Consider the following 17840-nt stretch of genomic DNA (forward strand, 5'->3'; position numbering starts at 1 on the left):
GGCCATGGGGTCATGGTCCTGGGTGTACTTCTGAGGGGAGCGCATCCAGCAGACATTAGTCACATTCAGTTAGCAGCAATGCATCTGACTGTGGATGTGGGTATGACAGTGCAACTCCTGGCAGAGCCAGTTCTTGTGTTCGGGGATGACAATGATAAACTGCCACCTCTAACATGCATGGCTCACACTTGTCCAACATGCCAAGATTTAGAGCTAGCATAGAGTTTGGTTGCGTTCCTGCAGACACTCTCATACCAGTTTCACCTGGAGGACCCCTCCAGACACACACACAACAGTGACATGGTCCAGCTGTGCAGCTTAAAACTCATTTTGTCTCACTGGCAATTTGTTGCTTCATCCAAATGTTTGTCTGCTTTTCTTTCTTACTTACACACACACACACACACACACACACACACACACACACACACACACACACACACACACACACACACACACACACACACACACACACACACACACACACACATACACACACACACACACACACACACACACCCCAACCTTTTGTGTCAGCCAAGGCTTCCTGCCCCCACAACACCCTGTGCAAGTGATGATAACTGTGCCATACCAAAATAAGCAAAATCCACCAAGGCAAGCCCAGAAATGTCAAAATGTAAACAAGATGCTCTAGTGTAAACAAATGTTTATTCACTTTCATCTATCACAGACTTCTTCAGAAACACATAAATACAAGGACTAACCACAAGCGCTCACACACACACACACATATACACACACACACACACACACACACATATATATATATATATATATATATATATATATACATATATATATATATATATATATATATATATATACACACACTCACACACACACACACACACACACACACACACACACACACACACACACACACACACACACATAAAAAGTATCTTTCATTAACACTATCAGTTAATCAATTAACTTTAGCCAATAAACCATTTAAAAAAAACATTCCTAAATATCTAAATAAAGATATAATATAATAAAAAAGCATCTATTAAAAACCTTCAAGTAATCAACTTTGTACTTTTACTCCCCTATTTTTAAGAAAACATTTAATATTTATTGATTCATTTAATCCTGAAAAAGTATCAGCTCCTATTTTAAGCTGTGAAAGGGTCTCCTTTTATTTTATTTTGTTCCTATAACCCCACAAAGTTTTTGGGGACATGTTGGAGTATAGTGAACAAAAATCTATTAACCTCACACGTTGATTTATGTTTGTAAACGGTATTATTCTCATCTTTAGTTTTAATAGAATAAATGTTTTCCTTAACTCATTTTTGTAAGCTTCTTTCAGTCATCCCAATATAAGAACTATCACATTTGGAACACAAAGCAATGTAAACTGCCCCCCCCCCGGTTTTACAATTAAAGACCTCAGGAATAGGTAAAGTCATTTCTAAATATCTAAAATTCAAAAAAGGCTCTTCTAAAATATACCTACAAATAGAGCAACCCCTACACTTGTACATTCCTTGGGTTCTATTAGACTCCATCTTTTGAGAAAAAACACTTTAGTAGTGTCATTTTGCAACATCTTCTTAATATTGTAGTTATTTCTAAAAATAAATTTAGGGGGTTTCCCCAACTATTTTAAATAAGTCTATGTTGCCTTCTATTATTTTCCAGTTCTTTTTTATGATGGAACAAATATCAAAGTTATCCACCGTCCTGTCAGGACAAGTTACCATATGTTGCATATTCATATAGTAGTCTTTCTTTTTATTCAGTGGTTTAAAAATAATAAGAGGAAAATCTGTATTTCTCGTAGATTTCATTTCATTTTGCTGTTCTGTTCAGCATATCTAACTTGTAAACCCTATCTACGAACAACTAAATAATAAAGCTTTAAATCTAGACTCCTTGGAAGTCATCCTGGAGGCCAGAATAAACTGGCCTTTAGAAATGTTCTTTTTCATAAAATAAGGGTGGTTGCTAGAAAAATGAAGGTAAATATTAGTAAAAGTTTGCTTTCTATATATATGGCCATCAAATCTAGCCTCTTCACTATTTTAGTTAATAGTTACATAAAGAAAATTAACCTTGGTACCTAAGTCTGTCAAGGTAAATTTAAAAAACTCTGAACTTTCTTTTAATTCTTCCAGAAATGTTTCTACTTTGAACTTGTCACCTTCCAGTATAAATATCATGTCATCTAGATATCTATAATAACATTTTATATTATATTCAAAAGTCTCAGTTGGGGGGGTCAAAGCAGTATATTCCCACCACCCCAGCACTAAATCTGCAAAGGCAGGGGCTGCAGCTGACCCCATAGCTACCCCCTGTTTATAAAGTTTTTTATCAAACAAAAAATTATTATTGCTCAACATGATGTCTAATAAATTGCAAATTAAATATATATAATTAGTAAAATGTTCAGTCTTAGACAAATAATTTCTAACATAATCAGTGCCAGGTTCATGGGGTATACAGGTAAAAGTGAACAAATATCCACAGTAAAAATCAAATTATAACTGTCTTGAAAAGAATACATATTAAAAATCCTAACTTTCTCTAAAAAGTCCCATGAATCTTTGATAAAAGAATTCATTTTCTGAACTACTGGGTTTAAAATATAATCTAGGAACAGGGAGAGATGCCTTCAGTGATGTAATTGGTTGCCAAAACTATGGGTAGAAAGGGTGGGTTGGTTAGGACTTTTATGAACTTTGGGTATTCCAGATAGGGTCCCCAAAACAGGATAATCCACTTTCATAAAGTTGTAAGTGTCTAAAGTGATATAACCTTCCAGTAGAAATTTGTATAATAACCAATGGACCTGTGTCAAACTTCTAGCACTTCCAAAGAAGAGGTTAGTATATATTCATCATTAACTTAATCTTTCATAGATTTCACATAACCTTTTTGATACATAATCACCATTTCCCCACCGTTATCTGCTCTCATTAATCTTAAGTCAGCCATATTGCTCAACTCAATTAAAGCAGGACATTCTTTTTTTGTTAAATTATAATTTTTTTAGAAGATTTTCTTTTAAATAATTCTCTAAGGTCATTCTCACAAGCTTTTTTGAAAACTTTCAAAGTGTTATTCAATGTAGGGTTATGAGTACATAGTTTCTTAAATTTATTGGTGAAACTTTCAACATCATTCAAAACATATTTCAAGTTCAGTTTACGGTTGTACAACTTTAATTCTAAGAGCATTCTACTTAAGTCAAACCTTCTAGAGGGTATAAAATTCAGTTCTAGTCTTAAAATGTCCAGTTGTTCCTTAGAAAGGATTTCTCCATCAGATTAAACATTTTGAAATCAGTACTTACTAAGTCTCTTTGACTAAGTTCGTTCTGTTCCATCCACTGGTTAATATCCTCGGCACAGTCACTTAATATCCTCGGCACAATCACTTTGTTCTCTCCTTTGCTGAAAAAGAAAAGGAGGATGAAGATGATGAATCTTTGGGATGTGCTTGTAAAGGAACTCCTTGTATGTTAGTCTGTTGGGAAGGATAAAATGGAAGTTCATCAAAACCTGCATTATTTGCAGTTTCAGTAACTGCCGACCTGTCTTCAGCTTATGCTGGTACGCTTTCTGTAATTATGTTACTTCCCTCACTTGAGCTGAAGTAAACTTTCAAATCAGGGTTCTGATTGGTGACACCTCTCTCTGACTTTTTTCATAAGGAAGGATCATCATGACCAGAAACTTGTTCTCTTTTCTTATCCTTAGGCAAAAAATAAGAATAGGCACTTTTATTTTTGAAGGCTTCAATGTCACGATTTAGCTTGTAAGTTTTATGAGAAATCACGGTTTTCTCATAATGTTCAACAACCAGAAGTATATAGTTAAATTCATATTTCAATTCAGGTACTTTAGGCAAAAGCTGCTACACGATCTGATCAAACATAAGAATCTCCTGCCGAACTTCCCTTATTTGTCTTTTGTTTCGCTCATTTAAAAGTTTCACTATTTCCAGTCCAGTGTTATTAAAAAAGCCTCTAAAATATTAAAAAAAGGCTCTTTAAGTGTAACTCCATTAGGACATTTGAACAGGTGTAACCCCTTGGGGCAATTTGTAGTTCTAAGCACTTTTCAATGTACTTGGTGTCAATTGCCAAAGTCTGGTACCTTATTAGGAGTTTCTCTAAGTCACCCAGTAAGGTTTTTACTTTTACCTTAGCATTCTCCTCTTCACTGTGAGATACAGTAGCAGCGAACAGATCATAATTATCACCAAGAACACTATTAACATCTTTATAACTACTAGAGTGTGAAGTCTCACAACTTACAGGGTAAGAAAAATCCCTGTTCTTGACCACCGTGGCTTGGTCATCTTCATCTGAACTTAGAGCCAGTCTTACTGACATGTCTGAGGCTGTTCTGTCTAACAGAATCTTTAATGTATTTTGCATTTCATTGACTGTTGTTGTTGTTGTTTGTCTTTCGGCTTTTCCCGGTAAGGGGTCGCCACAGCGGAACTCCGGTCCGTTAATGATTGGCAGTAGATTTTTATGAAATGCCGAGGTGCCAGCTCGACACCCAACCTTCAACGAAGGCATGCCCATTTACACACGCATGTCTTTCGAATGCTACCCAACTGCGGGGAGGACATGCAGACTCCACACAGAAGGCACTCCCAAGCCAAGCCGAGAATAGAACGGGAGAACCTCTTGCTGTGAGGTAACAACGCTACTGCCATACCACCGGTTCATAGCCATAGTAGTGTCCTCGATGTTGTCAGGAGTAGGATATAAAGACAACTTTAACAAAGAATCTGAGCAAGCTATCGTAAGGACGAAATAACGAACCAAAAAAAAAAAAAAAAAAAAAAACTTCCCAAACATGAACAGGAGGAAAATTTAACTAAAAATAAGCAAAATCCACCAAGGCAAGCTCAGAAGTGTCAAAACATAAACAAGAAGCTCTAGCATAAAAAATGTTTATTCGCTTTCATCTATCGCAGACTTCTTCAGAAACACGTGAATACAAGGACTAACCACATGCGCATACATGAAAGGTATCTCTCTTTAACACTATCAATTAATCAATTAACTTTAACCAATAAACAATTTAAAGAAACATTCCTAAATATCTAAATAAATAAAAATATAATAAAAAAATCTAATAAAACCCCTCACGTAATCAACTTAGTACTTTTAACCTCCTATCTTTAAGAAAACATTTAATGTGTATTGATTTATTTAATCCTGGAAAAGTATCACCTCCCATTTTAAGCTGCCAAGGGGTCTCCCTTTGTTCTATTTTGTTCCTGTAATCTCCCCTATCAAACCCTTGGGGACATGTTCAAGTATAGTGAAAAAAATCTATTAACATGGCACATTAATTTATGTTTGTAAAGGGCATTATTCTTTTTACTTTTAGTAGAATAAATGTGTTTCTTAACTATGTCATATCCTTATTTTGTATCTTTTGGATTCAGGGATACACAAGCTTTGTGTCTGATACTCAGAGTGCATAGCTGACTTGGTCCTTAGTATATCTGCATTTGTGATATTGAAATAGTAATTGTACATTTGACTTATATTGGTCTTAGAAAGTTAGAGTTGATAACATCAACATTTTCCAACTTTATTGTGAATGACATTGTGAAGGTTGTGAAGTTTGAAACTGCAATATGTATCATTGCTTTCTAACTTCTCTTTTTAATGATTTTCCAGTACAACTGTATGGTGTTAAACTAAGGGCATGCAGTGATCATCACTACTTTTGGGAGGTATGACTGCGTGAATCTTTGATGCTTGAGGCCTACTACTTAATAAGTCTCTGCTGTCATATGTTAAGGTCATTTCTGTACAAATCTCCCACTGTTTACTTGCTTACACTACTAAGTAAAAAATGCAAGGATATGCCAGTCATTCATATTATTACACAATACACTCCAGGTTCAACACTTAACGTGTAAATCCATCAGTTGCAACAGTTTTAGTTCAGGGCTGACTCTGATACTAGCAGTATACAGCCATTAAATGGGTAGGTAAATGCTGTGAGCGTTGCCTGGCATCAATGTTACTAAATGTATGTGCATAGGAGGATAGTTTTAGGCCCTTAGATGGTGAGCGTGCAGTGCATTGTTTCTTAGCCAATGCAAGGGCATATTGAGTATGCCTACACCTGTCTACATCCACAGCAGCTGCTAATTCCCCCTCTGACTCCACACCTGAGTGTGGCTGTGGTGACCTTGGCATTGATGGTGGGATGTGTGTGCTCCTTTCCCTTGTTGATCCTGCAGAAGCTGTTTTCTCAGGATGATGTTATTTAGCACGATACATACTGTGAATATTTCAGCACATGTCTGTGGATTGTACTGCAGGTTCCCCCAGATGTATCTTGGCAATGGAACTGTGGCTTCAGTAGCCCAAACACATGCTCTATGATATTTCTAGTTTGAGCGTGTGCCTCATTATGACATTCTTCAGCAGGTGTGTGTGCATTTCTGATGGGTGTCATCAGCCATGGTTCCAGTACATAACCTGCATCCCCCAGTAAATGACCCTGTGGGATATCCCCCCTAGAGAACATCTGATATAGTTGGGAGGTGTACCAGATATGTGAGTCATGGTAACTGTCAGGGTTGCCAGCACACACATTTAAGATGATCCCCTTGGCATTGCACATAATTTGGCAGTTAATAGAGTGGACACCTTTTCTTTTAATGTAGAGCCTTCCCTGTTCCCTGGGTGGTGTCTTAATTTCTACATGTGTGCAATCTATGGCACCCAGTACTTCAGGGTAGTGTGTTACAGGGTAGAACTCCTGCATATTTCTGGCCGTATCCTCAGGAGTAAGGGGAAAATATATGTCATAACTAGCACATTGGAGCGTAGCATTCAAGAATTGATGGAGGATCCTGGATGCTGATGCCTGTGACAACCTCAGCATGTCTCCTGTTGGTCTCTGAAAGGTAGCTAAGATTCTAAGTGCTACACATACCTTTGTCTCCACTGGGATGGGTTCTCCTCAGTTTCACGTGGTTCTGAGTTAAGGATGACATAGGATGCAGAATTTCTGTAGTGTGTCTCTCTCCAGCCTGGAGTGCTCTACAATTTCCACATCATGCAGATTGTGATAAGTTAAATGGGGTCTGAAAACTCTTCTCCTTCTTGGTCTTGGTCTATTAGCAGCAGCAGCAGTAGCACAGACTTCACCCTGTAGCACATACCCATGAATTAAAGCAACAGCAGCCCTAACATTGTTTCTTTGTAGACTCCTTTCCATGGCTGTATTCCAGTAGGTTTTGGAATTCGCAGGGAAAACGAGCACCAAGTCTACATGGTTGCTTTGTAGCTTGCTGAATAGCTTCTCTGTCTTGGATTGGTTGATTAGCATAAAATTCAACTGCTTATGCTGTAATTTGCATGCTGCAGTATTTACCTTGTTTGTGCAGCTGTATGTGGATTTACACACCATGTAGAGTCGCTTATTGAATCCAAAACACTGTGCTACCATGTAGGCTTTATTGAATTTGGCCGTATATCCTTTTACATGTGGAATGTTACTCTCTGTATCCAACCACATTTCTGTGGTAGTGCAAACTGCATTCTTATTGCACTACTTAACAGAAAATTTTGCGACCTGAAGTTGAAGCATGTCATTGAGTAGTACAGCCAATCAATGAGATGGGAAGGCCTTCCACACAGGAAAATGAAGGGGTTGTCTCATGTCCTTTTCCTTAGCTAGTTCTTAGTATTTTTCATACATTTTTGGGTTGTGTATTGTAGCAGCATTTGCTGTCCAAGGATAAACTTGCTTTTAGGACAGTCTTTAGTCAAAGCAGTCAAAGCAGACGGTCACTGTAGTTTTTAACATTGGTGATGCCCATTTGAGCCTAATAAGCTAGTATTTCTCAATATGGTTCTTCATATTTTTGATTTTAGTTAGCTGATTTTCTGCTTTAGCTGCAGTTGGCATTGTTCCACAAACCGCAAGGCAAATCCTTCAAGGCTAGCAGGATACTTAAACCATAATGTAGCGAAACACAAGGCTCTTAGCTTCCCTTAAGGACTCCTCTCGAACCTCTTGTAAGAAGAAATCCAAAAACAAATCTCTGATGAAGGGTTTTTTAACCTGAAAGCGCTTACATTTTATAATAAAAGATTACTGCCAGTTTGGACTCTGTTTCATTTGTTTTTGGATACTTAAACCATATGTGGAAGTTCTGTGTTGTAATATGTGGAACTCCTGTGTTGCAACTGGAACTTCAGTGTAATAATCTTTTCATAGGAGGCTCTTGTTATGCATGCTTAAGCATGTTTCAAGTGGTGTACTTCAGAGATAGTGACAATTCTTTCCTCTGAGATGATGCAGTCAGGGTACTTCGGAGCTAGTGACAATTCTTTCTCTGAGATGATGCAGTCAGGGTACTTCAGAGCTAGTGACAATTATTTCTCTGAGATGATGCAGTCAGCATTCTGTATCAAGGCACTATCATTTGTGTGGCTTTGAATGGTTAGTGCTGTTGCTGTAGTGACAAGCTGTAAAAAAAGGTTCAGAAAAATTAAAATCTTATTTTTAACAGTAGGCATTCTATTTAGCATTTGCAAAAAGCACTTTGAATAAAGTAGTTCTATGAATAATGGAATTATCTTGTTGTGTTCTTTAATTTGTTTTGTTTAAGTGTATTTTTTTATTAGTGTGGTAGCACATACATTTGGTCCGTGTTTTGTTAAAAATAGTTTTTCTTAATATTTTGTAAATTATAGCAAGCATAATAGTAGCAAGGAAGTTACAATGTAAACAACTAATATAATGCAGAAAAAAATTGACAGGTTGATCAATTTCAAAAAATGTATATAAAAAAGATTAATAATTTAAAAAAAATCACAGTCCATATAACAATCTGGAGTAAGTAACCACTCTTCGAGCAAAATACCTTTTCTGCCTTTTAGGGCAAAAAATAAATAAAATTGCCATACTAACCATACTATCCAGCAATTTTTTGAGCTGCAGATTTTGTATGGAAAAAATGAAGTTTCATGCTTTGTCTTTCACCCTGTCTCTCTCACACATTATTAAATACTTTGGTATATTAAATAAAACTATACTGTATATATCTGATGTATTTAGTTGTCCATGTACTCGTTCTCTGAGGCTGTACACACAGGCGTTCCAACTAAAAGCTACCCTTGAAGATATTTGCCAGTGGGCACTCCCAAAATGTAACCTAAATTAGCCTCTCTTTTTTCCACCTGTCTGACAACAGTCAGTAGCTTTATTATCCTCAAAGGAAACTGATGTGAGGCATCACTTGTGGATTACATGCTTTGTCTGATCCTAAACATGAGGCCATCTTCTTAATCATCTGATTCTGCTCCATACTCCTGCCCAATTTCCCTAGAAGCAAACACGTCTGTTTTGTAACTTCTCATTTTTGTTTTGGTAAAACATTAAATCAAGTCATAGGTTTGCATGTAGACTTGTCTTTCTATGAAGTTCTCTGTCTAACTCTCTGCATGACCTACCATGACCTGCCATGCATAGGACAGTTCCATACTTCCATAAGTTAACAAATATTACACCACTAGGAATCTAAGAAATCCTTTTATTGCAAGGAGAAGAGAACCAGTTGAACCTGAGCCTCATCTACCTTCTTATCAATAGCTTATCTAGATCCTTCCATTTACCTGTCTCTCCTCTTCTAACCATCCTTAACATTAGATCATATATCTTTTACATTTCATAAAACAGTATAATTTAAAGAAGTGCAGACTCCTAGACCTAGATTCTTTGGCAGAGTTGCCTTCTCTTTCTAATGTGGCCTCTTAATCTTGCCACTTTCAAAGCCTTAACTATAATAGTTTTGCTGTAGAGGCAAGCCCAGTAGCAGCCTCAATGTTGTGAAATATGGGTAAAGCCAAGAGGATTAAGCCATTAATATGCAGTCATTTTCAAACAAACAGAAAAAAGATCCGTCTAATCCTTCTACTTCCATGATCAATAAATGTTTGTGTACTCTAAGTGCTAATTCCTGTGTAATTAAAATAGAAAGACCAAGGGAAGACCTTGTCTCCTAACCCAGGAAACTGAAGCTTCTTCTGATATTGTCCCATTTATGTACAGATCAGGCTTCTGACTGTCATCACTTGGTACTCCCCTATCTCTTTCTTTCCTAATTAGTACTAATTACCTCTCTTTTGAACTACTCCCTCACATTTTCTCATCACTCTCTGTACTACTTCCCAATTCTACCTCCTTTATAACCTCTACTTATTTCTTATTTACACAATTTACACCCTGCTCTATCTCCTGAAATACACCCTCCTATTTTTTACTTTACCTACTCACACAAACTACTCACAACTCATAACTACTTATTACAATGGCCCCAACACACAAAACTATTTTCACAAACATACTACTCTTAACTACCATGATAGCCTCTCTTACTATACCTTACTCACTCGCCTTCTTTGAAAATCTTTCTCTACCTGAACAAAGCCATAACTTCCAACAAACTTTTACATCTTCTTTCATCTACTCCCTTAACCATAGTAACATAACCTGTACCTCTAATTATATACTACCAAAATATCACAGAACAACCCATGTTTCTTACTTCACTTTCAAAAAGAATTTTAATAATTTCTACAAAATCCATAAATTTTTACTATATCCCCAGCAACACCCCCTCCTAGATGGTGACATTCATCCAAACCCTGGCCCCAATACTGAATATACCTATAACCTTAACAATTTAACATTGCCTGTGATTTCTACATTAACTAAACCACCTAACTCCCTCCTGATAGCTCACCTTAACATTAGAAGTATCAACAATAAAATTTTCCACCTGCATGCACTCCTTGAGGTGCACTCATTTCATATTCTATGTCTTACAGAAACTTGGCTAAAACCAACTACTCTAGACCAGGAAATTAGCCCTCCTGGCTATAACATCCTCAGATGTGACCGTAAATTCAAAACAGGTGGAGGTATAGCCATTCTCTATAAATCTAATCTCCAAATTCTCCTTTTCATGTGCTACCATCATTAGATACCAAATCTGAAATCCTGACTATCAAACTCCAAATCAATAACTCCAAATCTATCTATCTAATTTGATGTATCTCCCCCCTGGTAACAATACCAATATTCTTGAAAGCTTACTTAGTTACCTCTCTACCCAATTACCACAGGAGACCATTGTACTGGGTGACTTTAACATTGACTGGTCCACCTGTAGTTCCCCTAAACCTACTAATCACATTAATCTCTTTGGATTCTCACAATTAATAACCACTCCTACTAGAATCCACAAACCTTGCAGTAAGGAAACTACTCTTGACTGGATCCTTATTAACAGCCACCCTGAAATCTATACTCCAGGAACCCTTCCCAATGATATTAGCGACCATATGCTTACCTACATTATTAGACAAAAAGTCCATATCCCAAATAACCTTAATCTCAAAACCTCCTGCTCAAAAAAATTCTTTAATCCAGACAGCTTCCTAAACGAACTGCAAGCTTGTGACTGGTCACCACTGACCCATCTTGAACTTGATGAGGCTGTGACCTACTTTAACAATACTTTTCTTCAAATCCTATATTACCATGCACCTTATCGCTCTATTAGAATAAAAACCAAATCTGCCCCATGGCTCACAAAACAAACTAGGCAAAAGATGCTCCTCAGAAATAAAATCTGGGCTAAATGGAGAGCCACCAAATATCCATCAGATCACCTCCACTTTAAACAGTTAAGAAATGCCACCAAGAACGATATTCTTAGAGACAAAAAAGACTTCTACCTTCATCTCCAACAAACTAACCAACAAACTCCACAAAAATTTTGGTCAGGGATAAACAAACTTCTTCAGCCAGGTCACTCTATTAGTCCGGCCCCAGCAGGTTTTAATCATAATAACTCCAACGAGATCCCCGAAGCCTTTAATAACTACTTTACAGAAGCCATTCAAACACTAGCCAACTCCTTACCACCTTTTACTGCTTCCCCACTAAACACCTCCATGACTTCATCTTCTATCTTTCAAATACAACCTGTACCTACATCTTTCATCTGTAAGCTACTTCAAAAACTGAAACCTTGCACCCCTTCTGCTGACCGTCTCCCATCTGAATACCTACAAATTGCCGCAAAAGCCATAGGCTATCCCATCTCTCTCCTTATTAACAGAACTATCTCAGAAGGCAAAATCCCTACCATATGGAAAGTATCCCACATCATCCCTTTACATAAAGGTGGATCTTCTATTGAGCTTTCTAACTTTCGAACTATTGTCTTACTCTCCCCATTAGCTAAGATAATGGAAAAATGTGTTCACAAATAATTACTTAACCACCTACTACAATATAACCTACTAGCAAACTGCCAACTTGGCTTCAGACCATTCCATAGCACAACAACTGCCCTACTATCCTTCACCGAATCTATAAATAAAAATCGTAACAATAACTCGTTTTCCTCTGCACTTTTTATTGACCTGTCAAAAGCCTTTGATATGGTTAACCATAACCTACTTCTAGATAAACTAAAGGCCCATTCTCTCGATCCACAAGCATTAAAATGGTTTAGGTCGTATCTGGAAAATAGACAGCAAGCAGTACTTTGGGATAACAATCTGTCTACATTACTTCTAGTAAATATTGGGGTACCCCAAGGCTCTATCTTAGGTCCCCTTCTTTTTTCCTTATTTATTAACGATCTGTACATGAACATACCTCAAGCCACCTGCATTCAATATGCAGATGACTCCACCTTAACTGTACAGCTAAGAATATAGCCTCTCTCCAGTCCCTCACCCAAACTGTTTTTCATAATGTTGAAAACTGGTTCATGCAACACTACCTCCTCCTAAACCCCAAAAGAACAAAACTACTGCTATTTTCTCCAACTCTTAAATCACCTAATGCATTCATCTCTATAACCTCTAACAATGCTGCCAACATAACCCCAGATACTACAGCCCACCTACTAGGTGTAACAATTGATAATCGTCTCAACTATGATGACCACATCAACTCCACCATAAAATTAGTTAACAAAAAACTTGGTACCCTCTATAGAATTAAACCCTTCCTTATTCCTTCTGCCAGGAAAACTATTGCCCAGACCCACCTCATTTCTATGCCTCTGCTATATATACTAACCTATCTAAAAACAACCTCTCCAAACTTTCCACCTGTTATAATAGCATAGCTAGATTCATCACATGCTCCCCCCTTAAAACTCACCACTGCCTCAACCTCAAAAAACTTGAATGGCTAGAACTGCAGAACCATATACTCTGTCAACAATTACTTATCACTCAAAAGATCCTATACCACCCCAACAACAGCCCTATCCTCACTAATATGATTATACCATACAAAAATCTGACTACACTACGCTCTGCTAATAAGCTCCTAGTTTCCTTGATTAAATCTAACAACAAAGCTGGTGACTCACTGTTCTCAAACACAGCAGGTAAAAACAGGAATCATCTTCCTTCTGAATTATCAACCCTTGCTTCTACTTCTCTATTTAAAAAAACATCTTAAAGAATATCTTAAAACTCATTGGCTTTGTCCATGTGCTAACCCAGACTGATGTCTTTTTCCCCTTCCTGCTCTTACCCCTATCCCTACTTTTCTAACCTATGCCTCCAAATCTAGTTACTACTCTTTTCTTTATAGTAAGAGAATAAAATATAAGGGCTTTTCTCTCTTTTTTGGTATTGCTCATACCTACTATTGTGTTTAGTATATTTTTTTAGTATAATTTTTAGTATAACTTTTATTGTTTAAAATTTTATTATTATAATTTTTCTTTTGACCAATGCTACCTCTGCATCATGATTTTACATGTCTTTTATATATTGTTAACTTTGTCACTGTTCATGCTTGGAGCTTTTCTCCCCGGGCCTCTACTGAAAATGGACATATATCCAGTTAGACTAGCCCGGCCAACAAATGTAAAATAAATAAAATAAAATAAATACTTTTTATGCAGCCAGTATAATCCAAGTTCCAACTTTTATTTTGTCCTTGTAGAAAAGATAATAAAGCAGTAACTTAAATCTCATTTTATCACTGTTTAAAAACTGGATTAGTGAAGGTTTGTTTGTTTGTGTCTTTCGGCTTTTCCCGGTTAGAGGTCGCCACAGCGGAACTCCGGGCTAATGATTAGTGAAGGTAGTGGCAATAAATTCTCATTTTTCAGGGAAGACTCAGGACAAAAATGTGATGCATATAATATATATTACAAGCAGAATCAGTGATACACCTAGGAATAAGTGTATAGTATGCAACATGCCACTGGACTGAGTTACCCATGCATGTCCAGCATTGTGAAAGCATCATAAAGTAGGAGTCTCAATGTGAAATGGCCATGAAGACTATATGAAATAGCAGACACAGCTAAGGCCCATAGTCCCCAAAACAAAAAGGCTGGTAGTCAGTGCAGCAAGGAATGCAGTATGCAATAGCTTTCCTCACCTATATGTATACTGGTTGAGGGCTGCTTGAGGTCTTAGAGTTGCGAGTCTGTGTCTAGAATGTAGTTACTGCTTGGCTGTATTGCTTTGTGATAATACACTTATCAGTAACTATTTTTAGATAATTCCTTCAAGTAGCTGGTCAGAACACTTAAACTTTTTTGAGACAACTTTGCCACTATTATGCCAAAATTAAGGTTATTTCATTGTTTAGCAGAGATATGGGCAAAGTTTGTTTACTGATTTCTGGTGAAGCACTTGATCTGAAGCTGTCTGAGATCATTGTATATATGAATGGTAAGGCTACCACCTCTGTTTTGGTCTGCATGTGAGGGTGGGGGCATATTGATATCTGTTCTTTGTGACATTTCTCACTTTTATATAAGAGGGAGTTAATCCCCAACCTGGAAAACATCTGAAGTGATAAACTTAAATTGGCATCTCTAGTGTAATCCATAGAGGATCTTCAGACAAGGATTGCTGTTGCACCCTTTAGTGATTCTTTCCTTATTTGTTGATAACCAAATGGCTAGAAGCTACTGCAGTGGCCAGTTTATACAAAACCCCATTGCAAAGTACACCAGGAACTTAGGGGTGCTTCACCATTTTTATAATGAGTCAACAAAATGGGTGAAAGGAACACTTTACTAATCACCAACAGTACAGCACCCTTTTTCCAAGGAAAGGGAATTTCAGTCCAATGTGCTTATCAGGACCACATTATAAAAGATCATGAGAGCAGCCCTGTGTCTTGTTTCACACAGCTGTTTGCTCTTTTCAAGGAGAAGAGCAGGAGGTAATTTCTTTTTCCATTTGCCCACTTGAAAAGAAATGAGTGGACAAGGTAGATAAAGAAATGGTAAGGTATGTGCTCTTTCCAGAGCTGGGATAAAAAAAATATTGCAGTTTTTGTTCCCATCAACCCAAAATGCATATGTAAAGTTAGAGATCAGGATATTTTTCAAAACAGACTTATTTAAAAAAACAATAAAACATATGGAGAAAGGATTTCTTTCTTGCCCATTCTAGTTCCAGTAAAGAACAGAGAAGTGAGAGTAGTTTTGTCTGTCAGTCATATGACCTAGTTCATCATTAGAATTCCATTTACCTTACTGAGCACTGGAAACTTGAAATACTTGCTACAGGTTTAAAGCACAGGATTAAATCTCTGAGCTGAGCATTATTACACACTCCAGGGTTTGATTCACTGACCTGATGTTTGACTTTAAGGGAGAGTCTCTTAAAAACAGACCTATTGCATAGAAGCTTTTTCATTCTGTTGGGGGGGTCCATTTCTTTTATGCATTTTACCTTTCATAGTACTACAGAGTTCTTTTGTAAGTCATAGTGAGAATTGTATGTGTTGTAGAACTTTCATATGGGCAGGGCTACCACTAAATCAAATCCAAAGTTTATTCCTGAAGCAACATTTATTACAAATGTTAAGGGGTAGATCTCCCTGTCAGTACATTATTCTGTTTCAAATAATAAAAAAGCTGCTGCACTGTTTATAAAATAATGTGTCTACATATTTTTATTTAATAATGAATGGCAGAGTGATGTAAGAAAACAATTGCTCAAGAAGTGATTTACAAAGTACATTATTTTATGTGCATTCAGAAGTGACATAACACTTTACCATAGGTAGTGAAGTCTCACATTGTAAGAGCTGTGGCTGCTTAAAATGTATCTTTGCACAGTTACAACTTGGTCTTTTTTATGTACATTGATTTTCTAAGAAATACAAACATGGTATAGTTGAAGAATGTCATGTAAGGTGACCCACAGGGAAATTGTTCTTTGTTACTGCATTATTTTCTTTTATTTCTCCGGAGTTTTTAGTTCTAAGGACTCTAATGCAAGAAACACCCTAAGGAAGATTGTTATATGAGGAACCCCAACATAATGCCTTGTCTCACATTGAGCACCCTATCTTGGTTGGGAATCTCCCTTCCTACCAGTTGGGATTTGACATTTTTCTGAAAGATCTGAATTCTCCTGACTAATGTGCTGTAATGTCACATGGTTATATAAGTATGACTGTCACCAGAGCCTGACAGTCCTATATGTCACCTGCAGGTAATATAATTCTGCTTACTTCTATACTACACTACTATAAGAAGTCAGTTTTCTGTTGGTCTAAATGCCCAGCTATTACAAGCTCTTTTTCCTAAACTATTTCCACAGTTTAGAATATCCTTTGACACGTCTTTGCACGTGATCCTTTCTCTTGTTAGCAAAGTCTTACTTCCCTTATCACATGTTTTCTCTTGTTTCAGATAAAATGGTGTTCCCCTTTAAGCATGAACATTTCCATTAGCATGTAGCGCTTTGATTAATAGCCTTGCAGTTTCATTGTCAGTGTCATCTTGTCCAAAAAAATCTTCTAACTGCATTAAATCCTCCTTTTAGCTCCTACAATACATATAACAATCCACTAAAAAAGAGACAGATGTACAATACACATTCTTAGAAAAGAGTAACATACACATCAATAGTGCCACAGTTGCAAGGTGCAAGGGTTCAACCCTAGCAATTGGTGGTGTCATAGGAAGAACTGTTTGGCCTATATCACATCTAAAAGATGGCAGTGGATTGCTCCTTTGTCTGAAATTCATGGGAGGGTCCTACATGCAGCCACAGGCACAGCGGTAATTGCCCCAAAGATCAAAGATCAACGTTTATCAATACCTAACCCTCTTGAGGTAATTCTGTCTTTAAGAAGGCTTTCCAGTCATCCATGAACAGCATGCACAACAGCCTGTTGCATTTCTCCCTCTTCAGGGAAGAGATGTCTAGGGTGGATGCACACCACCAGCCCCAGTGGGAATACATTCTGATGTGTTGGTATTGCCTACCTGCTTGGTCATTATTTGAAGCCTAAAGCCTATGGGCCTGATCCTAGAGTTGAGTTACTAGGTCACAGATTAAGGGGACTACAGGGAAAGGTTTTCTTTCCTAAGATCTCCTCCAAGGGTTCACAAGGTTAGCTGGTCCTTTTTGGGGGAACATCATTGCCATCTTATGCTAAGATTTTAATGCAGTGCTGTGCTATCCAGCTAATGTTTTGGAGCATGAGTTACAGGTGAAGGGCAGTATGCTTACGATGTATAGTGTGGTAATGCTGGAATCAGTGCATGCCTCTCTCTTCCCTGTGTTCTGCACTTGCCAGGCAAGCAGAACAGTGTCAGCTGAAACCTGTCACACATCATTCGTAAGTTTGCCCTTGCATGAAGTAGAAGGCAGACGTGTGCCTGTTGGTACTGGGGGTGGTGGACGCTCTTCTTCTTAAGGTGCTTTGAGATGTCGGAAGACATACAGACCAGTGTCATTAGAGATGGACAAGGGCAGTGGGTGCTGCACCTCCCAGCTTTCCCAGATGATAGCA

At 37.5% G+C, this 17840-nt stretch overlaps 1 protein-coding gene across 1 annotated transcript in view; it reads left to right on the forward strand.

The window, feature by feature from the left end:
- The window catches only part of OXCT1 (3-oxoacid CoA-transferase 1), a 1765637-nt gene that overhangs the window by 785223 nt on the left and 962574 nt on the right, over positions 1–17840 (forward strand). The gene's annotated exons all lie outside the window — the stretch shown is intronic.

Source organism: Protopterus annectens, chromosome 1.part0, assembly GCF_019279795.1.
Source record: "Protopterus annectens isolate FY-2018-M chromosome 1.part0, PAN1.0, whole genome shotgun sequence".
Classification (NCBI taxonomy): domain Eukaryota; kingdom Metazoa; phylum Chordata; order Ceratodontiformes; family Protopteridae; genus Protopterus; species Protopterus annectens.